The 23,309-nt window shown below is 34.6% G+C and overlaps 1 long non-coding RNA gene across 1 annotated transcript in view; it reads left to right on the forward strand.

Annotated features, from left to right (window-relative positions):
- LOC149791510 (uncharacterized) overlaps positions 1 to 22,251 on the forward strand; it is a 54,361-nt gene extending 32,110 nt beyond the window's left edge. The window contains exons 2-3 of the long non-coding RNA XR_016423367.1: positions 18,284 to 18,394; positions 22,175 to 22,251. This is a non-coding gene — a long non-coding RNA (uncharacterized LOC149791510). The remainder of the gene's footprint in view (positions 1 to 18,283; positions 18,395 to 22,174) is intronic.
- Positions 22,252 to 23,309: the final 1,058 nt, after the last annotated feature.

Below are 23,309 nucleotides of genomic sequence, written 5' to 3' on the forward strand. Positions count from 1 at the left end.
ATAGAGTTCCTGATTATATCCCGTGCACTGCCGCGATATGACCGTACTTGGCTTTCGTCTCGCGATAAGCCTTTGGCGACTCGTGAGTTGCTGAAAATAAAAACTTATATTTTTTGCCGCATTTAACGCACACACCTGTCAGTACTTGTCGACGCTTCCTTGTCGTTGTTGCTCTTAATCAAATAGTATCATTGACCATCGTGAATTGAATACAATATAGACTCATATTTATGCATAATAATATATTCCTACAACATGAACGTGATTGACAGTCCAGGGACAGAAGAGCAAGGGACAATCGAGTATCATCCATCATTATTCCATTCTATCCGTTCTATCATTCATGGTTCGTCTGCATCGAGTAAAACTCAATTGCTGCTCAACCTGATAATGAGGTTGCTCAAAAAGGACAAACTTTATTTGGTAGCTCTATCCGCAGACGGCCAGTGATGTTATGGTGTCATCAAGGAATGCAATGAAGCTGCCAATGATTCCTTATCCCAGATGAAGATGTCGAATTTATCACTAACATTAATTATGCCCCGTCGGTTGATGATCTTGGTGGTAGAGTTAATAATTGTGCAAACAAGCAAATCCAACCAGAACATTTTCACGAGGCAGGTATACAAATACGGATTTCATTTGAATTAGGTAGCGATACGCTCAAATCCATTAAGTGATCAGAGATAACTGTAATTGTTTAGTTATTTTTAACGGCGTCGATACGAATGCACTGCGAAATATTCGTTAAACTTTTGACTATTTAACGTGGACGTGAATAAGTTTAAAAACTTCTTTTCACATGCTCAGAAAACTCAACGTGGATTTATTACAATTATATTACATGCTTGAAGAACACGATATCTCATTGATCTCGATAAAATATTTGGTTGAGCAACCTGTCAGCACATCAGTGGTAAGTCAGTTATTGCATAACAAACCCTGCTACCCGCCTGGAAGGCTCTGATCGGCGTTGTCAATACAAAATCTCAGCATCATTGAAGACCTCGACTTTAGTAACCGACTGTTAAAAACACCCCCAGGTCAGATCAGCGCCTCCCACCTCCCTCCCGCTTCCAGCCTGCATAGTGGGGCCTATAGGCTATCTGCGAATGTTGCAGATGTCAGGGGTGTCAGTAGAATCTATACGCTGTTAGTATTACTATTTACACTGCAACTATTGTTAGACACACCACTATAGCTGCCAGCAAAACTATTTCTACTCTCATTGCAACCATAATTCCCACTTCTAACTTTAGCTTGGTATTTATATCATACGGAACAAAGAGATTCTGTGTTTGTAAATGCAAGGCGTCCGCCAATTGCAACTTGATTTATCCTCTTGTTTAAACGTGTCATAGATTCAAATGTTGCCACCTAGACATATTGTGCGAGAGGATGGATACGGATATAAATATCATCTGAGAAAAAAACATTAAAATCTTTTACATGGTATACATCGATCATTACTCCGCCTAAGTCTAAAAGACGAATCCAACATGTAAGATATTCAGGTTTACTAATTAGTGTTTTATTTTGCAATCCGGTTTTAAAATTGTATTAAAATTATTATTTGCTTCATGGTAAAATTTTCACCTACATTAGGCGAAATATAGTGACGTTATACAAAACCTGAATTTTGTAATATGATGAGATAAAACAGAGACCAGTTAAGAAAGGCCGCGTTACCGTCAAACACGCCTTGCATATCAGATTTTGCAATACAACCAGTCACCTATAGGAATTAACGTGGGCAGAGCTTGTGGAAAATGTTGAATAAACAAGGCTTAACTAATAGCTATGTTAATAGAGGTTGGGTAGTATTCCTTTGTCAAATGCAATAGCACAAGCAACAAAGCCTTCATCGCTTCCTGATCCCACTCATTCACTGGCCTGTTATATACCTTTAATTTGCAAAGGACACATGTACCATCCCTTTTAATAAAAAATACATATGATATCGAATTGAATCGTGTCAAGACGGCACATAAAGTTGCTTTTACGAGCTTTTTAATTTACTTTTTAAGTTATATTTTACGTCATTGCTTTGAAACACACACACACACACACACACACACACACACACACATATATATATATATATATATATATATATATATATATATATATATATATATATATATATATATATATGTGTGTGTGTGTGTGTGTGTGTGTGTGTGTGTGTTCCTGTGATCAAATAATACCCACACATTTATTTTTAAAGCGAGGAAGTGGACAATATGTGATGTGGTTTAGGCCGGAGCAATATTATATTTCAAAGAACAGCGGTTTATATGCACGCAATGCTCTTCGCTTTATAAGTTAGTGAGGCAGGTTGGAGATGATCCTCAGAGCTTATCTCCACCCAATAATTGTGCCATATTTGCGGTTGAGTGGTTCAGAAATTAGCTGCGTTTCGACGAAAAGTAATTTTAGTGCTGGATAAAGATACAAAATAAATGAAAGGAGCCAGAAAATTTTGTTTAACTAATATGATATACGGTTCATATTCATTTGGAAATATGAGCCACATTATTTTGACAAAAGAAAAACAGCAAAATAAATTAGCAAAGATTATTTTCAAACGTTGATGTATGGAGTTAGACGTTACACCTTGTAGAGCCTACTCAAAACAGGTAAATAAATACAGGTATGTGACCACTAATTATTTTAAAGTAACATAACCATTCGACTCGTGCGGAAAAGCAAAATACTGAACTTTTATTAAGGTGGACTCCTTGGGTCGTAAAGGAATTTAATTTTCTTAAATTATACATCTCATACACTTCAGTCCATTATTATATTTGAAAGCAACAATATTTACTTGCATTATGTTATGCTGTATTTAATTTCCTACATTATGGCCGTGCTAGGCTATATTATTAGGGGCAGACCAAGGAGGACCCCTGTCTAACAGCACGGTACACAAACAAAATGTGGTAATACATCTGGTTTCAAGGCTATATCATTACCTAGCTATTTGTTTTATATATTAACATAAATTCCGTGGCGCAATGAACAAGTACTTGTAAAACATTCCAAGATATCTGCATTGTGTTAAAAGTAATTCAATGCTAATGATGCATTCCGATAAATAATTATAACATTTTGCGATCTAAAATATCAGTTGTACGTTGACATAGCGAACTTAAGTACACCTATTTCTCCTTTTATATTAATTCGTTTTTGTGTGATAGCCCAGTACGGATTGTTGTTAGAAAATACAAATGCATACGAAATTTACTAGTTCCCTTCCAATTTCATCATATTTTCAAACTACGGGTGGGATTACCGTTTCCGATAGAAGAAAGTACGCAGGCAGCCAGGCGACCTGGTCATATTGTGTTGAAACACATACATGCTAAAGTGATTTCAAGGTTATTTAAATTATTTCAGAGATTCGTGAAAATGACAGTTGTCTACTGTTCATGAGAAATCCTCATCAAATATGGGAACACGGTTTAACGGTTGTATTCGTGGTAAACATGACAAACTCGAGCGGATAAATCTAGCTGAAATCGCATATTTGACTGAGCGAGTAAAAGTTAATTGTTATTTAACAGGAGGGGTAACATTGGTGATGAAAATGAAACTGAAACGTTTACATTAACATACTAGTCTTGACAACGACGCTCTTACTTCCATGAAGATGTTAAAAAAAGAAGAAAAAAACCAAATGCCTAAAGAATCAGTAAGTCAGATGTTACTCAATTAAATACCTGTACCAACTCGAATGATCAGTGTCGGCGTAGAGTTTGATCTTGCCTAGGAACTCTCAATCTTGAATCGATCAGAAAGGTAATAAAATATTATATGCCAAGAGAACATTGAGTTTCCGTGGCTCATATGTAGCAGCCTAACCGAACTGAAACCTTTTAACAGGGGAAAATGTGTATAAAAAACATAGACTTTCTATAAAAATACCGAGGTCTTGAGGATACGAAATTTGTAAGGAATCTAATTTAATCTGCAGCTGTTTGCATAATGCGTACATATTTGATAGTAGTTCTGGTCTAACACTTTTTTCACTTGTTATAAAAATGAAATAATTTCTTTCTTCAGGACGCCAATGCTGCAAACATACATAGGGGAGTACTTGTATTCGAGAACTAATCGTGATATTAAATCTCTCTCATTATAGCCATCACATGTGCAATTCAAGCATAATTCTCCATCTGTACTGTGTCAAGCTATTGTGTTGACATAGGAATTTCAGCACAAAGAGGCTCCCATGCAAATGTAATTCTTCCCTTTTTGCATAGTAAAAACATCTAACGTAGGTGATACAATTAACAATCGAGAAGAGTTTTCCAGAAATCAGTACTTCAAATTAAGATGACACATTATATTGACATGTGAGGCCCTCTTGTAATTTCGAAGCGGGAGTGGTCACGACTTTCCAGGAAGAGACGCATTTTTGCTTCGCATTTTCTTGAAAGTAAACTCTTCTTTATTACATAAGAAAGGTTTCTTTTGATGTGAACATTCATTATTATTCAAGTGTTAATGTATTAATTTAAATTAAACTTATGGTTAATATATTATATTGAATATATTCAGGTCTCAATATAATAAAAAGACTTTTCTTCAGGTCTCAATGTTGTTACATTGATCGTAGTAAGATTTAATATATTGCATTGATTACATTCAGGTCTCAACGTATTACAATTCATCATATTCAGATCTTAATGTATTATATTGATTATAGTCTATTCTTACCGTCTAACATTATACGTTATATAAAGTCAATGCTATCCAGCGGGCATAGTTTTTGTTTTTATCAGGACTACTCCTTATACCTTAGTCGCTCGATAACCTTCCCTCCTCCCCTTAGAGAGAGAGAGAGAGAGAGAGAGAGAGAGAGAGAGATATTATTGTTGTTGTAGGGTTTAACGCCATTTTTCAGCACACGATAGGCTATACATGGCGGCCAGTATTAATGGTGGAGGAAGAAACCGGGAAAACCCCTGAAAGAACCAACGACCCACGATAAGCTACTGGCAAGGTTTATCACATACCTAAATTGGTTGAATCCGAGACTCGAACCCCCGCAGACAGAGGTGAGATGGCAGTGATCCTTAACGGAGAGCGCTTTAGACCACTCGGTCACTCGGGGTCCCGAGAGAGAGAGAGAGAGAGAGAGAGAAAGAGAGAAAGAGAGAATGCTGGATTATATCTTATATTTCAAGTTTCTAAACCTTTTATTTTATTATTCTTTTGAAAAAGCACGATAACGAAAGTAACATGAATTTCTCATTATGTTAAATTTATAATATGCAAAAGTATATATGTTTTCTCCTATTCAATAAGGCTGACAAATGGGTGTGGAAATTTGTTAGATCCTGAGTTCGAGTGTAATTAGCATGCCATCATTCTGACTCCGATGCATTAATTCAGCTGTGTTATTTTATCTTACACTTTTAATCATTACCTTATGGGGCGAACAACTAGGGCATGCAATCGATTGACTAACCATTAATATGGGAGCAACGTAAAGGTACTCTTCAAAATTGATATGTGATATAACACGTCTGTAGTGATGAGCTTTCTTGCAATTCGATGATTGAAAACTAGTATTGCAGCAAAGTGTCTGGCAAACATTACTTAAAATGGATTTCATCACGTACGTCTTGTGATATATCCAAGTATCCGAAACCACAAAGCCACATCTTGTGATATATCCAAGTATCCAAAGCCATATCGTATGATATATCCAAGTATCTAAATCCACAGAGCCATATCTTGTGATATATCCAAGTATCGAAAGCCATATCATGTGATATATCCAAGTATTGAAAGTCACAAAGCCATATCTTGTGATATATCCAAGCATCGAAAGCCATATCATGTGATATATCCACGTATCTTAAGCCATATACTGTGATATATCCAAGTAGCCAAAGCCACAAAGCCTTATCTTGTGATGTATCCAAGTATCCAAAACCACAAAGCCATATCTTGTGATATATCCAAATATCTAAAGCCATATCTTGTGATATATCTAAGTATCCAAAGCCACAAAGCTATATCTTGTGATATATCCAAATATCTAAAGCCGTATCTTGTGATATATCAAAGTATCCAAAGCCATATGTTGTGATATATCCAAGTATCCAAAGCCATATGTACATACAACATCTTTGATTTTTAAAAGCCGAATAACTCGACCAGCATCACAAAGTTTGAATAACATTTTGCGGGATATGTGCCATAGCCATTATATTCATTTGTATTCTCTACTTAAACCATTTTGTAAAGTATTGAATGCAGATAGGAAATGGGTCACGGTCACTTCTAGACAATGCCGAGAACGTCCTTTATAGTAAATTTAAGATAATTGGTGCTAAATCTAGTATTGGCATTGCCAGTCTGGTATAAGTATTCATAACATATCGTTAAATTTCTGCCCCGTTTACCAGGGATGACCTTAGTGTTGACAGTGTAGAATTTTCAGAAACTGGAAATGTCCAATTGTAGGCAAATATTTTTGTTTGTAATTAATCCTTTTGTTTTAACTGTGATGCCAAACAGTAATTTACTGTAGTGCAGAACGCTTCTGGGCTGAACACCATCTCCATATATTACTGTGCTTAAACAGTTTGAAATTTTTGACCTTGATATTAATGCGGCTGGTTGCATTTGGACAAACTTTGCATCTAAGAACATCAATATTAATTTTATCATGATAAATAGTCATTTTTGTTTCATCACAAACCTCATTTACAATTGTGAATTTTTGACGTTGTAGAGTGATTACAATGTTAGTGCACGTATGAAAATCAGAAGCATATAATATGTTACAAATTTCATGTCTAGGAGGAGAAAGAATTATGCAAAATCTACTTCTCTCTCCTGTTATTGACACTAAATAAATATCATAACATGCTTAGAAAAATGCCGATATATGTTAAATTAATAGCGGCACCAATGACGTCACACAAAATATTACTTATAGAATTTAACTAGATTTCATGGTGTAAGTTATGACAGTTTAAAATCGGTATAAGTTGATTGCTGTTCGTCCATTTTAAGCATGGAATAAAATGTCATGTTATCGCCAACACTACATCCTAACATGTAACAATACTTGACATTCGTGAAGTGCAAAAGTAAACATTTACACTAACACCTTGTCACCATCTATAATATATACATAATATGGTACACGATTTCATCGCGATCCATTCTGCTTTCTGTTCCCAGTTCCCTAACATGCATAACGGAAATATGAAGTGAAAGAGAAAACTCTTTTGTGTTGGATAACAACCTTGAAATTAAAGTCTCACCAAGTAACCTACACGAATATGGTTCGCCGTAATGGTACGGTTGGGCTTTCTTTAGGATTCATCTACAGTGTTTATATAATCAATGATACAACGTTGCAAACCCTGTTGACATTATACGGTAAATTTGTGCACATACTGTGATTTATTTAATGTTTTGTTCTTGTTGTTGTTTCTCAAATAAATTATAATGTCATAAAAAAGAATTAATTAAATATGACAATGTCCAAAGGCCGCTCTCTATCTATCTCTCTGGACCATTGAAGGAAGATACAGGCGAAAATCCATGACAAGAATGGCGTAGATTTTCGCTTGTGCCATCCCAGGTTGTTTCTGAACATATGAATGATGGTAAAATGTTGATTAAACCGACCAAAGGATGAGAGAGAGAGAGCGAGAGCGAGGGAGAGAGTTTTGTGATCGGTAGTATTCGCTTGTGTCATCCCACGTTGTCTCTGGACATATTAATGATGGTAAAAGTTGTCAAACCTACCAAAGGATGAGAGAGAGAGAGAGAGAGAGAGAGAGAGAGAGAGAGTTTTATGATTGGTAGTACTTTTGTTAAAGCAGAATGATGACTTAGATCAACCATAAATAATAAAAAAAATAGTTTATTTACCTCTAATTCGTTCGTCATTTGGCTTAGTTACTAGTCCACATTACTTTCCATGCGCCGGCACATGAATGGCATGGCGTTCATGCGAATAGCGTAGCTAACCAAGTGTTGCTTCTTTCATTAAAACGATCTTTCATGTTAAATTATAATTACGTATTTTATTGATTTAGTCCATGCGAAGAAACATGGAAATAAAAAAAAAAGAAAACAATTAACTTCTTAATATGCAAAGTTGATTGTGAGTTGCCACAAAAGACAAAGTGCTACATTATGTAGAGGGTGATGTGAGGTGTTCAATCACTCTTTCAATATACAGCTGCCTGTAGTACATCTTAATTCCGTTCAAAGAGCAAACATATTTTATTTGTATGTGATATAAATAAAATATAAGTATAGTATGTAACCTGTATCAATTATTTATGACTCATTATATAACTGTTTCATCAAAGGTAAACTCGGCAGGCTTCGTTTCCTTTAACTAAAAAATGTATACATCTCGGGGCATATCATTGATACAGCGCCCATATTATTCATACTATATATATATATATATATATATATATATATATATATATATATATATATATATACACATTATAACACTGCTAAACAGACCACTGGGAGCTACATATATACATATTTAAAGTAAACGCGAGATATATGACATTGCTTTAATTTCTAGTTCCTTTGCTACATACGTACGTGCTTACAATAATGTATGCATCATATATTAATGACAAAAGCTCTTTATATTAGTCATGCCAAACTAGAATTCAAGATGTTTATCCCCTCCGTATATAATACCTAATGTTGAAAAAAATTGATAATATGATTTCCATTCGAGTACACCATTCATTACGTATTTTATTTATAGTGATTTATGAAATGTTTCTTTTGTGGTGCACTCATATGGTTATATTGCTAAATTTGATATTAGGAGCAAAAAAACGTGTTTGGTTGCACTGTTGCAAGAATATGTGCAAACGATTTAAGTAGAATTTAATTAATTAAAGGCCTTACAGGTTAGAAGGACATAAACTAAATATTATTAATGCTTCTTGTCAACAATTTCATTTTTTCGCAATTTCTAGTATTACATTGAATCATGATTAAAAGTTGCTCAATAGAGTATCGTGCTGCGTGCCCCATACGTAATGCAAGAGGATTGCCATAGGCCCGATGGCTTGGGCGGGCAGGTCTGAAACTTATTATATTAAGACTATTTCCACGGAACAATATGTTGCTGTAATCGTATAGGATAAAGTATAGTTAACTTTATATGTTTACAAATTCTGCGATCAATCAATGAAAGAATTTCAAAAATTGCAGACAGACCGAAATTCGTAAGTGTACTGATTTCGAAAGACAATGCAATGGCAAAATTGCATGCAAGTGAAACAACAGACGAGCACATGAAAAGACCAATAACTCTGGGTATACCAGTCGTGGTAAACTATTTGGCAACTCGCTGATTTCTGTATATTGCCTGGACAAACTCAAACTAAATTCGTATCCGGACACTATTGGACGCAAAAAGAGAACATCATATTAGTGTCGTTAAATTTACATAGATCAAGTTTAGTTTCAAGAAAATCACAGAGCGTAGATGGTGTATTTTATAACTGTACTAGTTCGAAGACTGTTTCAAACCAAATCAATTCATGTCGCCTAATGAACTGTAACCTTGTATCCGAGCAGAATAACTCTTAATTTGAATTTAGTTGCGTTTGAGATGAATTAACCCAGGACAACATTGCATGATGCACCTTCATTGAATAAACTTTATGGGGCGAATAGTGTCATCATACATAATGGAGTAACCCAATTATAATTGCATAACTTAAACATATGCAGTACTCAAAAATAAGAGATTTTAGGTATGAAGACTTTTTTATGTGGAGTGACCAACATGTACAATAAATACAATGGTCCACTGATAAATTAAAATCCTAAAGCTTTCATGTTGTAAAGTTTAAAGCGTTGCCACCTCTTGTATTCACAAACATACGAATATACCACATATTAAGTTAAATGTTGTATCATCCCATTTATGGTCAACAAATAAATTTATGATCCACTGAAAGTTTAAAGCAATATTGAGCAAATGCACTTTACCATGGTGATTTTCGGTTATGGAACACATGTAAATTACAAACTTGTTCAATATTTCTATAATATATTGTAATTTGCTTTGTTTAGCATAAAGAATGACACAGTGTGAGAAAATCAAGAGTTTAAAGAGACGTGATACAAAATAGTCAGCGAGTTTAACATGCACACAATCTCAATATCAATCGATAATGTGCATTTGATTAAAAGCATGGCTGGAATAAAATATGATCATCAATGCTACTTGCTGTTAATAAAACAAATCATTTTAATATTCCTGTAAATGAACTGATTTCAAACATAGATCATGCAATGTTTTAGAAAAGATGATTTACATATTCCCTTCAAGAATCATAACATTGACATTAGAAGCATTGGTCCAGATAACATGATGGTTATTACATGTATAGTGTAGATTAGCTTAGCTTTCAATCAGCGTATCTACATGTATAGTGACGATTTGGGAAGCTTTCCATGGTCAGTCTACAACAATTCGACCAAACCGGAGGTAGTATTTGTGGATAATAATAGATTCAAAACAGCATATAGCGATTGCATATATGCATTAGATCTTCTAAGGCAACACGATGAATGTCACACATGGAATTATTCGTTTTGAAAGATTCAGTACATGTTGCAAGTGTCTGAAAACAATTCTATATAGGACGCGAGCCACCTGTGTACTTCACATATGTCTATTTCTCTACTGACGTGCGTTTAGTATAAAGATAAAAATCATCGCCGAATTAAAACAAAGCACAATACAAACAAACACAGATAACATATAATTAAATGTAGCTTATAATATGAAAAACGAGAAATAACTACCTTAAATATTTGTGCGAATTTAAAGCCTCGCCAATCTGCAGCAACATCGGTTCATAGCCCGCGGCAATGTGTTATGACGGAGAAAAAAACCCAACACTTTGTTACACGTGTACGTACAATAACACATCAATTCAGAGATCTAGCTTGTCATGGTATTGGTGTGTTCCTATGACCGTACATAAGTAAATAACATACATTCTTAGATTTTAAATTGTTCAGAAACACATTTTGACCATGCTGTGGCATGCCAGGGCTCTGACGTAGCTTTCAATCAGCGCTTTACAAAGTGACCGCGGGGAATTGAGAACAATTTCAAACTTCTAGATCGGTAATTTTTCCCCCGTTAATAAGGGTTATATATATCCTTTCTCAATGAAAAATTAAGTGTGTTAAAGATTAGCAAATTATCCTTAGCGGCCAGGTGTGTCAAGGACATGTACTAATCCTGCCTCAATGTAACAATGAAGTCTGGGAAAGACACGAACTTATCCCGTCTCAATGAAACAATGACTTATGGGAAGGACAAGCACGTATCTTCTCTCAATGTAACAATGAAATATGTGAAGGACAAGAACTTGTCCTCTCTCAATGTAACAATCAGGTAAATTAAGGACAGGAGTACTGCTGTGTAAGATGTCTCATTATAGGTTTTGGAATACTATATATTAAATGATTATATTGAATGATTGAAATTGAGTTTCAGTAATGAGGTGAAGTTTATAAAGTTATGTAATATCACATGGTAATTCAGTAAGAACTGTGCATGTTAACATTGTATTCCTTTTTTTATATCCCCATATCGTTTTTTGTTTTTAAACAGCATAGTCAAAAAGTTTAACATGGTAGAATGCAAATGTTCTGAAATGGATATAGTAAACTGAAGAACAAGTTCAATTACATAAACGTGTATGATATGACGAAATAAGTGAATTAAAAATTTAATATCTGTCCATGGTCAATAATTTTGACTCAAGTATAAACTATGTAAACAGAAGCGACATTCCAAACAACCTTTCGGTTATAACGGAGATCATTCTTTGTTTGCAGACAAAGGAAACTCTTGTTTTCATTTAACGTCAGAAAAGGGTTTAATTTATATCAAAACAGGTGAGCAACAGGCTCAGTTTTAATTGCATGATATATCCTTTAATGCCTGTGTTGTGTATATTGATATTCAAATGTAACATGGAGAGTCGTTGAATATACACTCCATGTCAGGGTAATCAAATTAGAATTACTGCAGAAGTATTTGAATGCTTAAGAGTTGTAGCACTACACTAAAGATGTATAATCATATGAACGGCATAAGCAAATAAGGATCAGTCTGAATGAGACATAAGCAAATATATTTATATAGTTTGAAATGTATCCGACCAGGACAGCAGCATATATGGATCAGTCTGAATGAGGGGAGGTGATGAATGACTACCGTATTTCTTCAAGTTATTGCTATCTAATTACATTGGTTTATGCAATTCGGGAATGACTCTTTCAAACTTATAAATTATGTATCCTTTTAAAATCAGAACTGGTCATATCGATTTTGTTCTGGCCTTAATAATTATAATGCCAATAAGTGTCATTATCGTCTTTTACGAAGATGAGGTAAATACAGATTTATTAAGCACGTAAAATGAAGTCACCTATAAATGAAGGAAGATTATACATGGACTGTATTTCTTGTTTCTCAGTAGTCACTCTGCTCCATTATATACTCGGTCTAGTAACGGTTTGGCAAAATATCGACATGAAGAAGGTATACAAAGTTAAGTCAGAATATATCTTTTTGATATATACATAATGAGGACTTGACACCTATGTACATTCAGGATTTGTTTTAATGTCGTGATACGTTTTGTTCTTGTCCTCGCGTACACTTAGTTATGAAGTTAAAGTTGTACCTGTTTTTACCATTGTATTATTCAGTGCCATTCGGTTTGCTATTCTTCGTTCTTGTTAGTGTAATGTAGTCAGTGACATTTGGTAGAAAGGAACTAACGCATCACCAACAGCTTTCGTGTCTTCACTTTGCAAGATGTATCTTTTATATGCAGATTATCGAAACAATTTTAAAACAATCAATTTGAGAAATTAAAAATATTTAAATATTTGCAATAAGATCGATCGAGAAAGGCAACAGCAAAATAATTTAGAAAATAAAGTTGATGAAAACGTAGTAGAAGTACGCCAAGCGAAAGGAATAATCTTTTGCGATGAACAAAACGTAAATCTGTTATTTCCAATGACAAACCTATTTTAAAAATGCATTTCTGCAACATCAAACTCCGCATTAGTAATCTTTGTTTGTGTTTCTCAACTTGCCAGTGAACGCAAGGGTTTGTGATCAATACATAAAATAATCGGATTTGCTGGCCATGGTGTACACTTCAACACGCTGATAAACTTCAAAGCATTGCGAAAGCCAATATCGAAACCAAATATTCCTTTTCGATTATGGAATAAATTCCCTCGTGCTTGTTTAATTTCTTAGCAAAAATACTAGATGATCTACACCACTATTTTGTCTTCTTAAATCAGTACTGCATTAAAATCTTACATCATTTCCCTCATCAGATATTTTAAATGATGGACTGAAATATAATGCTAAAAGAACTAATGCACTCGTAGGTAAGGTCTTAACTTATCAAACGCATGATGATATTTTTCAGGCCAATGAATATTTGATGTTTTACTCAATAGATATGTCAGGCGTTCAGCAATTATGGAAACATTGGAGCAAAGTTTCTGATAATATCCAGCCATACCTAACTATCGCATCAGTTGCATTTTAATGATAAGCACAGGCAATTCAGAGATGGTCTTCATTTTAGTATCGATATATATTATCTTTTCTATGTACACCTATATGTCCTAGAAATGTAACAGAAACAAAACAAAAACTAACCTTTGGATAGAATATTTGTCAAATTTACACCAGTGAGCCTGTCAAAGAATGTCCGAATGTTGACTAAGTGACCATTCTACATGTCGTTGTAGGTGATGAAATCATCAATGTAAGCATTGCAATTCAAAGGTTACATTTGTTGAAATATTGTAATCTTCCAATAGTATCAATGCAGTTATCGATTATTGAAAATAGAAATCAATAAAAATTATTCACACTATTCACATTTATCTACTATGTGCACACGCGAAGTATAATTTGAATTCCGTACAAAAGTAAACATGGTGAACTCCAGTCACATTGTCTGGGTTCAGTGAAAATATTCTCCAGGAAATACAATGTTTGACAGGGTTCATCCTGTACAGGTGTGGAATCTACAACTTCAGCTTCAAGCCAGATTTTATTTGTTCGCGTAGGAACAGCTGGCAACAAGTGCTCATATCCAAGTGATTGCCAATTTCGTTCATCATTTTCTTATGGCTGCAGAAGTGAAAGTTTCTGGTCAAGATTATTCACAATTTCTTAATCCTGCAGATTGATTATACCAAAGTCACCACCGTCCGAGTTAATTTCAGCGCTTAAATCCCCACTTTGTGGGAAGGAACTACTAAACTGAATATATGATTCACAAGGCAATCTCTAAAAATATACTGATACTTCGTTAAGATATTTGCATGCCAGGAGTATACATATTGCTATTAAACTCACTCATGTTTGTCTAAATTTGTAAGGACCATACCACCTGATCTGAAGAAAATGTTCAATAATGAGCAAGGGAGAGATAACTCAATCACCAGACTGAAACCGTATCTCCATTTTAGTTATGTCGTACCTTGATTTTATGTTTTACTTACATTTCTGGATGTCTAATATAATCATAACTTGCTGGAGAATTCCTTACATAAAATTTGACCCTTGATCAGATTCGATAGATTTCGGCTTGGCAAACTAATTAAAAGAACACTATCAAATCTATTGATATTGCTTCAGTTTTGATATAAAAGGAGTTGCCTCTGGAACTCTTGTAGACGCACACGTTATGGTCAACACACATTGACTGCCTGACCTATACTTAGGTTAGGGACAATCTACCATTATTCTGCTTAATGGTTCGTAAAATGCAGGAATGGGTTGCATACGAGCCGTACTTATCTTTTGATCGGCTTTTCCTAAAATTGGACAAGTGTAACAAGATCTACAGTATTTACAAACTTCACTTTAAAATATTCGACCAATAAAAATGATTCAAGATCTTGTGATAAGACCTTTTGATACTTAACTAACCAGTCAAAGTAGCTACACGGACTAAGCTAAACAGTTTCCGTCTATACGACACCGGAACTACACTTTGATAGCTCATTGACAAATCGTCAACAAAAGGCAACTCAGGTGTTTTCCATTTTCTCGTAAGGAACCCGTTATAGCTAAATAACAAACAGGTATATCAGTGCTTCATTTGTTTTGTCTTGTTCGAGGATACGTCATTGTCGTGCATCGCCCCAATTTGAATAAGGAGCTTGAGTTGCTAAAAGATTATCACTGGGATCAATACCTTTTGATTCATCCAAAGTCAGACAGTGTCAGCTACATTCTTTATAATATTATCAAGAGCCTTTTCCTCAATAACTCTAGTAACAGCAGACGCTGGATATAAATCTGGGATTTTATTTCAATAGGATCGACTATTTGATCAAGACAAGACTTTTTTTTTCTCCGGCTAGGTCATCGAGTTCGCAATAAATGAATGCTAGGTCGTAAAGGCTTGCCCTTAATGTGTAAAGTCTAGACTGTTTCTAATATAGCGGGTCTAGAGATTCAGTCTGATGACAAATTTACCTAACGGAGAAGAACATTAACAATTCCGCACTCCATTCCCCGAATAAGAACACTCTCATTAGTTGACGGCACTCAGAAGAAAAGGCAAAGCACCCACTATTAAAAGACTCTGGAAAGCTCTTCTGTGTCTTTTCATTTTAATAGGGATATAATTGTTAGATTCACTAAAGAGTGATATAGAACCCTTCGACATGCATAATTCCTATTTCTCCATAATAAAATCAGACTCCTGCTTGTTTAACCCTGCAAATTTATTGTTTTTAATACATCACCGTAACAATGACCTCTTAGAATTAAGAACATTAGGAATAGGTCTGTCTTAATTATGGTTCTTATTTTTCAATTTGAAGTTGCCAGAAATAACGTTCCGTTTCTTCTTGCGATATGTGCACGTACGAATATATAAGGATTTCTGATGAGTCATACCAGAAATTTGATTCCTAAAAAATGTGCCAGACTGAGGATTGATATTGATCGTATTATCTTGAAAAAGTTTTTCTCTTTTTAATAGCATAGTACAGTGATATTTTGGCCATTTTAAATTTTCAGCAATTGTTTCATAATGTGGAAAATATATATCTTCTTTTTCTTTAAAAGTGTGTATTAACCTAATATTTTAGTAAAACCAAAACTTGCATGTATTAAACTGGGGACGTCTTTTTCACTTCCCATCCCTAAATGTTTAAATCTTAATGGACAATCCTTTCTTCTTCTTCTTTTATTCTTTTTCTTCTTCTTCTCTCTCGTTCTTCGCATTAACATTTCTCATTTTCTCTTTTTCCACTTTCTCTGAATGATTTTGTCTTTCTTCTTTTTGTAATTCCATTTTTTCTCTCCTCTTTCTTCAGTGGCATATATTTTTTTCCTTTCTGAAGCTCAAACTTTATAAACTCTGATTCCATCTTGTATTTTAATCTAAATTCATTAAATTTTATACAGACTTACTAATCAAATCCAACGCACTTTTATACAACAAATTATTGTTTACCAATTATTCCTTAAAGAATTCTTCGCTTCGAAAATATCATATTTTCTGGCAAGCAGGAGTAGTGCATCCATTTTCTAGGAGTCAAACTGTTTCTGGGTAATATTAGAAAAATAGGTTCTGCACTATGGATACCATTGCCAACGCTTGTTTATTTCATTACAGATTTATGCAATGTCAAATATTACATCGGACTTAGACAATTCCAAAACAAATGTGAATTTAACGTCCAAAAACAAATTTTTCTGAAATAGTTAAGAGCAATTCTTATTTCAGGGAAGACCCCATATTTTGCTACAATTCCATGGTCTTAAAACAAGTTATAGAAAAGCAACAAACTTGTAAAATTATGGTGGTCTTGTAGAGGTGATTCCCCAACGGTCCTTTTTTGATCACATTACTGCAACACGAAAACACATCCTTATTTGAAAATTCACTATAAATGTAAGTCTCTTTATTCAATAATCATGGTTTTGAGCACTTTCTTGAGAAGATTTGCTAGAATTAAATAATTTGAATAGATACATTGCTGCCCAAATGATCTACTGGACACAACAATAATAAAATTGATTCTGCTAATCATTTACAACACGAATACATTTTTTCGAGAACAATAAAGAAGATTGTATAGTCCTCTACCTGACCGCAGGTCTCACTTAGCATATTCTATTTTTATAAAAAAAATTGACCTAATAGAATAGTTCCTTTTGGAAGGCTCCAAATGTTTACAAGATACAATCCTAGTTATGATCAGGAGTCTATTTCTAATCATTGTATATAAATTTAGTAAACAACATGCAAAGTTGGATGTCTTGGAGAAGTTTTTATTTTCTAAACTCAGATTGAGATAAACGTCTTTACCACAGAACCCAAATCAATTATTTAGGTCAGGAAGAAAACGAACTTGACTTTGGTTCGGGATAAGTCCACAGTACAGTTATCCATAGCATTTAATGAAAATAGAAATTTAAACGTCTAAAAAACAAACAACGCAAATTAAATGTAAAGATCACAACTTAATTATCATCCAAATGTGTTTATTATTTACTCGGATGTGACTTGTTTTGGTTAAGAAGTACTCAGTTACTTTAATGTCTGCAAAATGCATTAATCCGGAGCAGACGCACGCACACATGCAAACACACACACACGCAGACACGCATACACATACACACGCGTACACAAACACACACACACACACACACAGACACAGATGTTTCGTTTTGGTCAACCATGTTTGCCTTATGTATTGTTTAGGAGAATTCTTGTGCATATAATAGAGTAACTGAATATTATCAAATCCACATACTTCGTAACCTACTGCATGACAGGCAAACTTGCATGATTCCTAATTTGAATTAATCTCACTTGACTGGACATCAAAAACTAAATCACTATTAGAAGAAAAGTCAAACTAGCAGGCCCACACAAGCACATTATAAAATTCTTATCCGGCAATAGATTGCAATTAGTAACGAATTGAGTACTTCCAAGATATTTTCAATTACGCCGGACAAATCGTTTCAGTTTATCCCCACTACAATAGCTAGAATGGTAGAAAGGCGGAACGACTTGACAATTCAACTGTGGAGTGTACGATGCTCAACTATATCTAAGGTGATAATTGTGTCCTTTTTAGATATGATCTTATTTTTTACAATTATGTATTATCCCTATCGATAAACGGATATTTACAGTTACATGCATAATAATTACAGATAGCAGACTTCCAGTATAGAGAGTGTACGGAAAAATATACCACGTCAACAAAGAAAGTGTACAGCACCGATATTTGTTCATTATTTTCAAGAGAAGGATCTCCACTTTAGGTAAATTAATTTTACATTACTGCATATGATGTTACATTAAAACAGCGCCTTTAAAATGCAGGCTATTTTATACTGCATGATACGCATAGCCCAAAATTTGCATCATACTATAATATATCCCTCGAAACTCTCAAGCAGGGAACGAATCTTAGCTACTTTCTCAAGTTTGGCTGTGAAATTAAGTTGATTGCAGTTCATGTTCAGCAAATTAAACTATTATCACGAAATATCTAACCCTCTTTTTTCAATAAGGACATTAGAACGTTCTGCAGCAATCGGAAAATCATTCGACTTGCATTCGGGATCCGTGATTCAAGTCCATGGATTTTTCGTTTGCAACAGTTGCCCTGTCTGTTTAGGTATGTCTTCATTGGTTTGGCGACCCATACACGATAAAGTAATCAATTGCAAAGATTGCAGTATGTTCCGGACATCATTGTCTGCATCCAAGCAAATACGTTTTTCTAAAAATAAACTTCCATCCAGTACGCTGTTTGGTGGAGGCTGTTGACTTTCAAGTAGAAGTCAGATGTTAGTCTCTATTTCCGAACGTATCTGTGGGCATTCGAGCACCCCACCATTTCACCTGAAAAAGAAATAATAGCAGAAAACCACGGGCTCAAGCAATTCTTGCTTTTCACAGCGGTATTTGCTGCCCAGTATAGTCATGCTACTGAAATATGTTGCCTAAAAACATTCATGTGAAAAAAGAAAGGAAATTAACAAGCACTGGCAATACATGATTAAAGGAGAAACAAATATAATAGTTTTGTTCAGAGCTTAGAGAATGAGAAATGAACGAAGTGAAATAACGTTTTGTTTACTGGAGGGAAGGGTGGGTGGTGGGAATATGCCAAGGTGATTCTTGCAAAAGCTCAGGGCCTATCATCTTAATCTGACAATGAATAATAATAGAAGGTTAGAACAAAACTCAGGTATTGCAATTCTGGTTATTTTCAAAGTTCTTTTTTACACGCATTCGCATGGTGTGTGTGTGTGTGTGTGTGTGTGTGTGTGTGTGTGCGCGTGTGTATATATTTAGACATCGGTATAAGTATCAACTGTTGGTTCCTATCCAGTTCAGTACCAATATGTCGGTACCGAAATGTACGAGTCTTGGTTGACTAGTGATTAGTGTGCCGAAATCGCGACCACCAAAGTCCTGATTCGAATACTTCCCAGATTAATCTGGATTGGTTGCCCTGAGCAAAGGACTTTAGCCTCAACGCCTTGGTTCTGTTCTGTATGACGTGTAATGTTTGTATGTACCAGTTAACAGCAATCTAGCAAACTTCATTAAATCGTACAATAACATTTACATTTCATGAAATGTTACTTTCTTCATGTTATGTAATTTATCTTGCTAATCGTTGTGTATATCGGTCAATATAAAAAGCAATGCAGAAATTGGATAAAACTGAAATTTTAAATGAAATGTAAAAGCTGTTCATCTAACTTATATGTTTACACAGTGTGTCATCAATATGAATGAGAAAGGCAAAGGCAGCAAGTGCTGGGAACAAAATTATGAAATAAAAAGAAGTGGGCACGTATTTGTCAGCGGTTGAACATGTGTCAGCCTGAATCGATTATATCAGACGTGATGAACTATTTAAACCATTGGATTCGATAATATAATTTATCTTCAAGTACTTGATCACATCTGACGTAGATACGAATGTGCCACGATATATATATATATATATATATATATATATATATATATATATATATATATATATATATATATATATATATATATATATATTTGAATACTTGCGTTGTAACCATTAGCATGTACTAAGTAGCAGTACAAGTTTCTAACATTTTAGATGTATCATATTGGTGTATAATTAACATATTTAGTCAAGATATAAAAATGTCATGTATAAAAATTATGCTCCTTTTTAACATCATAACTGTATATGCGTTTATTACAACCAGATTCCCATATGTAAGATAGTTTAATGACCTGGATTATCCAGTCTAATACAAATAACCTCGTATTTTATCTTGTTGAATTGGTGCATACAATACTCGCCCTAAACAGTTATATCACAACCAGGCCCAACCCTGGGCACGGTGAACGAGGCAACTACTTTGGGCCCAGCGCTAACTCGCAATGCAGTTATTTTGCTTGGGGCCCGGCACTCATTGTTTGCCGCCTTTGTCTCTGCATGCTGCCTTTGGCGCCATCATTCTAGGGCCGAGCCTGATTACAACTCATCTCTGTCCACGTGCGTTCGAGTCACAGTCTAAAGAACGTGGGTATGAAATAAAGCCAGAAGCTTTCTGGGGGTTCTCCTGGGTTTTACTCTACAAAACATATTACGGTCGCATTGTATATAGGCCGTATCAGGTGCTGAGAAATGGCATGCAATACTCAAGCACACAATCTTCATTCATCATGATATACAATGATATAAGGGACGTCACTCGTACAAAATAGGTACAATTAATTTTGGCAAATGCTATTCATTTCCCTTAGATAACGAAATTGAGGGATTTACGTAGAATCCTTGGATTTGTTATAAATGTTGTCATATGTACTTGCTAACTTTGTAGCAGAGGCTCGAAGACTCTTAAAGTTCGACTTATTCTTTGGCAATGTAATGTTTTCCACTTCAACAACACATAATTTAAATTGAAAAGCATGTTTTGTACTAATGAATATTGCTGTGGCGGTTTGGAGTTTAACGCCATTTATAGATGGCGGCCAGCATAACTGGTGGAGGAAGAAGCCGGAAAATCACATTAAAAGGCAACCGACCCATAGGTAGCTAATGAAAAGGTTTCTTGCATGCTTACTTTGGGCGAGTCCAATATTCGAACCACCGCTGACAGAGGTAATGTGTGAGTGATTGGTAAAGGCAAGCGACTTAGAACTTAACCTCTTTGGACCCAAGTTGTGACACAGCATCTCCCTGATAATTGGAAGAAATTAATCAAAATAGCTATTCTAAGTCTTTTTTTGCCACTACTCGTCGTATGCATTGTAATTAAACAGGAGTAGTGGCGTTGACTTCACATGTAAGAGAGTATGTACATGCTGTGATGAAATATAGTATTTTAAAATATAATTTTTCGCCAGCAACCTCAATCCATTATTCTTAATTGAAAATGCTTTTGGAGTTATTCTTTCTATTTAACACGCAATGTATCTAATATAGCATCAAGATCGAATGAAATATGCACCACCTGCATGGGCTGGCTTCAGGTTGATGTTACCTCTTTTTGGACGGACCTTGAGACAACATTCGTTGAAAAATAATGAGTCTTTAAACGCGTGGTTACCGCAGAAAATTTGCATCAACTTAACTATCCACGATACTATAATGTCACACTTGCATGTTGCGTTTCTTACTTTCGATTTTTATGATTTAGCAGTATTTAGTAGTATTGTGTTTTTTGCCAACAAACGGAGTTCCTGTCAAGCAGTACGAAATAATATCCAAACATCTAATACACATACATGTTCCTATCTCAGTCTGCTAAACAAATATATGTGAGATTATCTTAAGAACTACTTACGTTAAAATATTAAGGCGTTTTCATTTCAGGACATGTTCCGTGGTTTGATAAATCGTCCATTATGCTGTCATTTGACATGTTTAATTAATGATAGAATATCTTGAGAATATAAATGAAACATAAACGAATGATCAATACAATCTCTCAAAGTAAAAAACGGAGACGTATTACAGAAAGAACATATCCTATGTCTCGTGCAACATTAAAGACTATGGGTTCATAATAACAATGAAATGTTCATTATTCCAGCGATAAATAAGATGGGCAAGGAGAAGACACGATCCTTTTCACACATAATGTTGGCGTTCCTGCTGATTGCAAGTAAGTTTTGTCCCTGTTTCTTAAGTTTTCCTTCTCTTCTTTCTCTGGTGGTACCTCTCACATCAATGACATATACACTAACACATGCAATGAGTAAAGCAGCAACTTACTTGACTAAATGGAAAGATATTACAATTGTCCTGTGTCATAATACTCGTTATTCAGGAATATGCATGCAGCAATCAAATAAATATGACTTGCTTGACTTATAGAAGTTATACAAATGTTTCATATCATATTGTTTGGAGAAGTGGTCGAACGAAATCATCTTTCAAGAAATCGATTGTTACAAAATCTAAAATTGTTATCCGTACAAGTTGGGAATGGTTTGCAAATATTGATGTCTCTCCACATGAAAGCTGTACAATCAGAATGATGTTCATACATGAGAGGTTTGTAGTAATTTCTCACTAAGAATTTGGTATATAGACATTTCAGGTCCTCCACAATTACCAAATTTGAACAAATTGAAACTGGTTTTTAAAAATTTATTTGTATTGCTATTTTTCAAAATAACATGTCAATGGGTAGGATCGCAAATTTAAACTTTGTTAAGCAAAGAGAGTTCACTGACCTACCTTGCACTGGTATTAAAAATATAAAATGGCGCTGCAGCAAATTGAAAAAGAAATCACTAAATTACGGGTTTCATCACTATCTTACAATTTATGAAAAAAACTTGTTTAAAAATGTAAATGTTTGTTAAACGCTCGTATAGGCGTACCATTACTACCTTTTCAGAAAGCGGATTCACACAAATTTTAGCCGTTCGCTTTTTATTTGTTGAACAAGGCATAAAGCTTACCATCATATATTCATTTAAATAAGTGCTTATTTTCAAGAGGCAGTGGTCTGGAAGTGTGATTATTAATTTAATTTTTTAAGCAGTCGATTACTCTTCACTTTTTATTTGACAAGAAAAACGCAGACGTCGCTGTCTTTGAAACATAGATGTGTTGCTATATAAAACACAGTACAAATAAAATTGAACTGAGTCATTAAATATTATCCTGTATAGGAATTACTAGTGATTATTAGATCATTTTGAAAATGCCTAGCACTT

This window comes from Sinohyriopsis cumingii, chromosome 9 (assembly GCF_028554795.1).
Source record: "Sinohyriopsis cumingii isolate HCF-2022 chromosome 9, ASM2855479v2, whole genome shotgun sequence".
NCBI classification, from domain to species: domain Eukaryota; kingdom Metazoa; phylum Mollusca; class Bivalvia; order Unionida; family Unionidae; genus Sinohyriopsis; species Sinohyriopsis cumingii.